This window comes from Mirounga leonina, unplaced genomic scaffold (assembly GCF_011800145.1).
Source record: "Mirounga leonina isolate KUSES-001 unplaced genomic scaffold, KU_Mleo_1.0 Mir_98, whole genome shotgun sequence".
Lineage (NCBI taxonomy): Eukaryota > Metazoa > Chordata > Mammalia > Carnivora > Phocidae > Mirounga > Mirounga leonina.
This window is the reverse complement of record NW_023270921.1, coordinates 5,861,842-5,867,841: the sequence shown is the minus strand read 5'-3', so window position 1 is coordinate 5,867,841 and position 6,000 is coordinate 5,861,842. Positions and strand designations below refer to the sequence as shown.

Here is a 6,000-nt window from a genome sequence, read left to right as displayed (position 1 = left end):
CACCTGCTCAGGGTGTGCAGGGTGGAAGGACACTGCGCTAGAGGTCAAGAGCCTTGCATCCCAGGACTTTTCTCTCTCTGCTAACTTTGGACAAGTCTTCTCCACTCTCTGGGCCTCAGTTTCCATGCCTGTCCTGTGGGCGCACTCTTAGGACTCTTCAGGCCCTGACTTCCAAGATGATGGCTGATGCCTGGGACATGTGTGTTGCTTCCTTGCCCCAGGCCTGGGGAGCCTGGGAGGGGGGCAGCACTGGGAGCGTGGGAGAGCCAGATGTGGTGGCTGCTGGCCCTGCCTGAGTGAGCGCTGAGCTGGCCTACTGGGAATTCTCCCACTCAGGCGCCCTTTCCGGGCCCCCCTCCCCCTGCACCACTGAGAGCTGCGGCTTCCGGCTCTGACAAGCGTGGGTGGGGGTCTGGGGGGGGCAGGTTCAGTTCAGCCTGATTCCCTCTTGGGCCTGAGTGTAGACAAAAAGCCTCCGTTCCCGTCCTGGCCTTATACATTGCGAAGCCTTGCTCAGTCACTTTCCAGCACGGGCTTCCGTCATCTGATCCATAAAACGAGCATTTGGATTGGCTTCCCTGCAGCCCTGATGGTGGACTTCTGTGACAGAGGCTCCCGGAGGCGCCTAAGAATTGTTACCTTTGCTGAGGCTCCTCGCTCTGCTCTAGTCCTTGCCTAAAACACTGGGTGCATCACTTATGTGGGCCTCTCAACAACTCTGTGAGGTAGGCACATGGATCCCCACTTTGCAGCTGCAAACACTGAGGCTCAGAGAGCTCAGGTAGTGTAATTTGTTCAGGCCATGCAGCTAGGAAGTGGTAGAGCTGGGCTGGAACTTCCAATGTCAGAGCTCAGGCTCTTGATCCTTGAGTGGGCCTCTGTGCAGTGGGGAGAAGGGGCGCTGAACCCCCAGGCCCAGAGCTCCATTCTCCCTCTGGACCCCACTCACTCCACCTGAGGCAGGATGCTCTGTTCACCCACTGTCAGCCCAGCTTTTCCAAGTCAGCGTTGTCCCAGGCTGGACCGGGCTGCCAGCATCTGGGCAAACTGGGAGGCTATTCATGGCCTGCCCTGTCCATGGTGGGGCTGGGGGCCGTGATGATCCCCCCCAGCTTGACAGTACTACACTGCTCGTGGGTACTGCCCTCTGTGCACAGGGGAAACTGAGGCCCAGAGAAGGAAGAGCTCAGCTCAGGGGCACACAACGATGGGCTGCAGCTGGAATGAGGGCAACTCCATATTTCAATAATACCTCCAGACACTGTACTGAGTCCTCTAGGTGCATTACAAATTGCAATGGTCTTTCAAATCATTCCTCAAATTAGCTCCATTTGCCAGAGGAAGAAATTGAGGCTCAGGAGTTTCAATGACTTGCCCAAGATCATGCAGCTTGGCATTGCAGAATCTGGATTCGAACCCAGCTCTGTCTCTGGCTCTGGAATCTGCCCTGTCCATCATGACTCCTCTGCCTCTTCTGTCTAGCTCTTGATGCGTGCCCTGTGGTGTTCCATGTGGCTCTGCGTCCCCCAGCCCCATCTCAGCTGAGAGGAGGCATAGCATAGTCCTGGTGCCTGCCAAGGGTTAATGGTGGTAGGGGCTAAGTGATTCCAGATGGGCCAGCCGGTCGGCTGGGCTGGCCGGAAACCAGCCGCCGCCAGCTTCCCGGGGGAGCCACCACCAGCCACCCCCTCCCCTTTGTGCTGCATCTCTGGCCCCCAGCTGTCCCCTTGCCCTGGGGCCCACTAGCCTCCTCTCCCTAACCAGAGCCCAATTCTAAGACACTTGTAAACAGAGCATCCCAAGGGCCTTCCAGCACAGTGAGTTCAACCCTGTTATGTACAGATGGGAAACTGAGGCTCAGAGAGGCGAAGGTATCTATCCAAGACATCACAGCAACTCTACAGCTGGATCTCCTCACTCCCAGATTTGTTTGGGGGGGGCGGTTAGAGGTTGAAATGCCTCCTTGATCCCCCACCCCCCACCACCCCTGGAACTGTTCTGGTCCTAGCAGTTGGGTCAAGGCTTTGGAGGTGAATAGCCAAGACAAATGCTAGGAGTTGCAAAGACTCATGGAGCCTTCAGGCATAAGAAATTCCAGTGTAGGCTTGACCCTGCGGTCTTTGGAGTCCCCCTGTAATCCCCTATGACTCCACTGCTACCACACTGGGCTGGGACCCCTCTCTGATAATTGACTGATAATCAAAAAGCCTGCACGCCATGGCTTAGGGCCAGTCCGAGGACTCTTCCTTCTGTGTGGCCCAGCCCAGATGCTCTGCTGAGAAATCCCCACTCAGATAAGACCAAGAAATGACCTCAAGATATGCTATTGTGGTTGGCATAAAATCCCAGCTCAGGCGAACACTGCTGCCATGTGAACAGGGCCCCAAGGTGAGGCCCAGGAGAAGAAGGGGGTAGACAGAGGTGCAGCAGGTAAGACAGAAGGAGCCCTGGGCAGAGTCAGGGTCTACCTGTGTGACCTGGGACACCTTTCTTTCCCTCTCTGGGACTCAAGTTTCCATGTGCATACAGTGTCAGGGCAGAGGTGACTCACCTCAACTCTCTAAACCCTTTTAAAATGATGGCCTTGGGCATCTAAGGGCCAAGAGTCTGTGACTAGAGGCATCTTCTGGTCTGAGGAAATGAGGGCGGACTAAGAGGAAGGCACGAGAGGTCCAACCAGGTTTTGGAGGAGCCTTGACAGACCTTAGTAGGGAAGGGAGGGCAAGAGGCTGGCAATGGAACATTAGCAGGAAGAAGGAAGAAGGCAGGACAGGAGGCCCAGTCTGCTCTGCAATGTGGGGCTCCCGCTGGGGTCAGATCACCTGTGTCTGCTCCATCATGTAACTCAGGAGACCCCATCCGCGCCAGTTCTGCCCTTGCCGTGTGAGCTTGGGAGGCTCAGTTCACTCCTCTGGGCTTCTGTTTCATTGTCTATGAAATGGGGAAATAATCCTTTCCTGATACTCGAAGGGCTGTGAGATGATAGGAAGGAATATGTTTGGAAATCTGAAGTACACTGGGTGACATCGGGCAGGTCTCCTCTCTCTGTGCCAACCCACGCCCGCGCCTTGGGTTTCTTCTTCTGAAAAGTGACTTGATGCCAAAAAGTGTCAGTTAAAGGCATTCTCAGCACCCCTGCCCTTCTTTGGGGACCTGCCTGTGCATCGTTGTCCCTCCCACTAGCCTGGGCAGCCCTGGAGTCAGGGACTGTGTCTTACTCACTACCGCATCCCAACACCCCGCAGAGTGACTAGCACATAGTAGGTGCTCAACATGCTTGTTCAATAAATGGCTGTTGACTGAATCAATCACATTGGTGATCAGAGCTGCCTTTATAGATGGGGAAACTGAGGCACGGAGAAGAGAGTCCGCCCCAGGTGCCACGGCAAGGCATCAGGGAGGTGGGGTCAGGCCACTTTTTAATAAAAGTGACTCAGCGGTTGGCGTGGGCTGCGGAATTTCTAAATATCCCCTCACATCCTGAGAAAGCAGGCGACGGAGGGAGCAAGCAGAGGGGAAAAAAGGAAGAAAAACAAGAAACTTGGGGGAAAAGAAAGAGAGGGGGGAAGAAACTGAAATTGAAAACAGACACACGCGTCCACCTTCCCCGCCCCCTCGCCCCCCTTCTCCCGGCTGAGCCAATCAGAGGCGGCCCTGCAGCCTTTCCCCCAAAGGGGGGGGGGCAGGGAAGCCCACAGTGGTGTGAGCTCGTGGGGCTGCCAGCGCCCGCAGTCCCTGCCCATCCCGTCTGGGACCCAGGATCCCTCTGGGAACAAGTTGGAGGCAGAGAGGAGGACAGCAAGGAGAGAACCGGCCCCTCTGACCAGCGGCGCCGGGCAGCAGCCTGTGCCCGGCACCACAGCCGGCCAGACCCAGGGCGGCCCCTCCTGGCAGCCCGGCTCCTCCAGAAGGATGCTTTGGGAGTGAGGCCACTCCTCACCCCTGCAGTCCCCCACTCCCTCCATTCTCCCGAGGCTCCTGGAGACGGCAGCTGTCCTCCCTGCCCTTCTGCCCAGCCGCTGCCCCATTTGGGGTCCAGCAAAGTCTTCTTGTTAATGAGAGGTCAGTGAGGAGGACTTCCTGGAGGGGGTGAGAGCCCAGAGCTCAGGACTGTGCCCACACCCTAAGGCACCAGCATCAAGGTAAGTGCTGGGAGAAGGGGGATCCCCAGCCCCTTGTCCTGTCCCCTTCCAGTCTGTGCCTTCTTGGGTAGGTCAAAAAATGAAAAATATTTTTAACAAAACCAGATGGGAGGAGGCTGGGAGGCTGTGGGCGACATCAGGGCTGGAGGAGCCAGTTCTCTCCTCTCCTGCTCAGGCTGCTTCTAGGGTGGGTGGCCCCGGTCTCCACAGCCCTGCTGCCCCCTGCTTTCATCAAATGAACCTCAGACATTTTTGGGTGCAGACTGAGGGCCTCTAAAACATAGCACCGCCTGAGGGGGCCGGGGAGAGCTGGAAGAAGCTTGAGAGGGGAGTTGGGAGGCAGCAAGGAGGGTCCATGGAAAGGGGATCTAGCAGGGGATAGGGGACCTCAGAACCATGGCCCCTGTCTCTGGGCTCAAGCCTTATCCTTAAGAATCTGTCTGGCTCTAGGCCAGTCGGCCGCCAGGCAACCTCTGGGGACTTAAATGGATTTGCAAATTTTCCAGATTCCTAAGATGTCCTTCCAAACCCCCAGTGGCTGGGAAAGCGCGAAGGCAAGGGGGCTGTGGCAGGCCTAGCCCAGCGATCATGGTCACGCAGCTGGGGCTGTGGGGCTGGGGGCCTGGGACCGGCCATCAGATGTGGGGGGCCCCTCTGTGAAGAAGGGAGAGTCGGTTGCCTGGGCCGTTCCCTCTGGACCCAGGCAGCTGCTCAGGCTGCCTTGCTGCCTCCCTCCTTCCGGACGCTGCTTTCCATCCTAAAACATGAATCTGATCACGATTCCTTCTTTGATTCTCCCCTATAAAAAGCCCCAACTCCTAATAGTAGCCTGCCACTGATTGACACTTACTGCATGTCAGGACTGTGCGGAGTGCTTTATGGGCCTGATCTCACGTAACTAACTCACCAGCAGCTCCAAGGCAGGGACAGATTTTATGTCGGTTTTACACGTGAGGTTCACGGCAGCTACAAAACTGTTTCACGGTGCTAGTTAAGTTGCAGAGCTCGGGGAGATAATAAGCTCCCTGCCCCATTTTGGGAGATGATAAGCTCCCTGCCCCGTTTCTCCAGACTTGGGCCTTGTGTTCCTGCCGGTCAGGTCCCAGGGCTCCCAGGAGGAGTATGCACAATGCTGCCTGTGAGAACGTCCTTCCTCATTGCCTCCATTTTCCTTCAAGGACCTTCCCGACTTCACCTCCACCAGGCAGCCTTCCGGGGTTCTTCCAGTATTCCAAGTGCTTGCAATGCCCTTTGCCTGGTTGCTTGGGCTTCTCTTCCTCTTTGTGCTCTGTGTGCACAATCAGAGATCATTTGGGCCCCAGGTTCCCCCATCTTGTCTTCTGTCCCCAGCATGCGCAGGGGGGCAGTGAAACTGAGCAAATGTGCTTGTGAAAGGTAGGAGGGGCTCACTGAAGACTTTCTGTTCCCAAATGTGAACAGGTCCCTCCCTTCCCTCAGGTGCCCTTCCAGAACATCACGCTGTTCCTCCAGACTGCATTTTTCTATGTCAAACAGGGAGGAGTGTCCCTGCCTGTCTCTGCAATCCCAGAGTGCTCTACAGAGGCCTCTCACCAGATATCTGAAGGCAGGCAGTCCTCCCCTGCCTCCGAGCAAGAGGCTCTGGGTCCACAGGGCTCGGGGATGGAGGGCCACATTGGTCACTACTGCAGAGTGTTTGCCCTGTGCCAGGTGCAGAGCCCGGGACCCCACGCGCCTTGTAATCCCCACAGCAGCTCTTGGGAATCCGTATTGTTGTTATCCCTGTTTTGAAGACAAGGAAAAACCAAGATTCAGAGAGGCTATGCGACTTTCCCAGTGTTACACAATTATAGTTGGTCCTTAGGCCCAGGTCTGCTTG

At 56.4% G+C, this 6,000-nt stretch overlaps 1 protein-coding gene across 1 annotated transcript in view; it reads left to right on the top strand.

Annotated features, from left to right (window-relative positions):
- Positions 1-3,722: 3,722 nt before the first annotated feature.
- The window catches only part of LOC118006692 (platelet-derived growth factor receptor beta), a 36,212-nt gene continuing 33,934 nt past the window's right edge, over positions 3,723-6,000 (top strand). The window contains exon 1 of the mRNA XM_034999452.1: positions 3,723-4,142. The gene's annotated coding sequence lies outside the window, so the exon portion shown is untranslated. The remainder of the gene's footprint in view (positions 4,143-6,000) is intronic.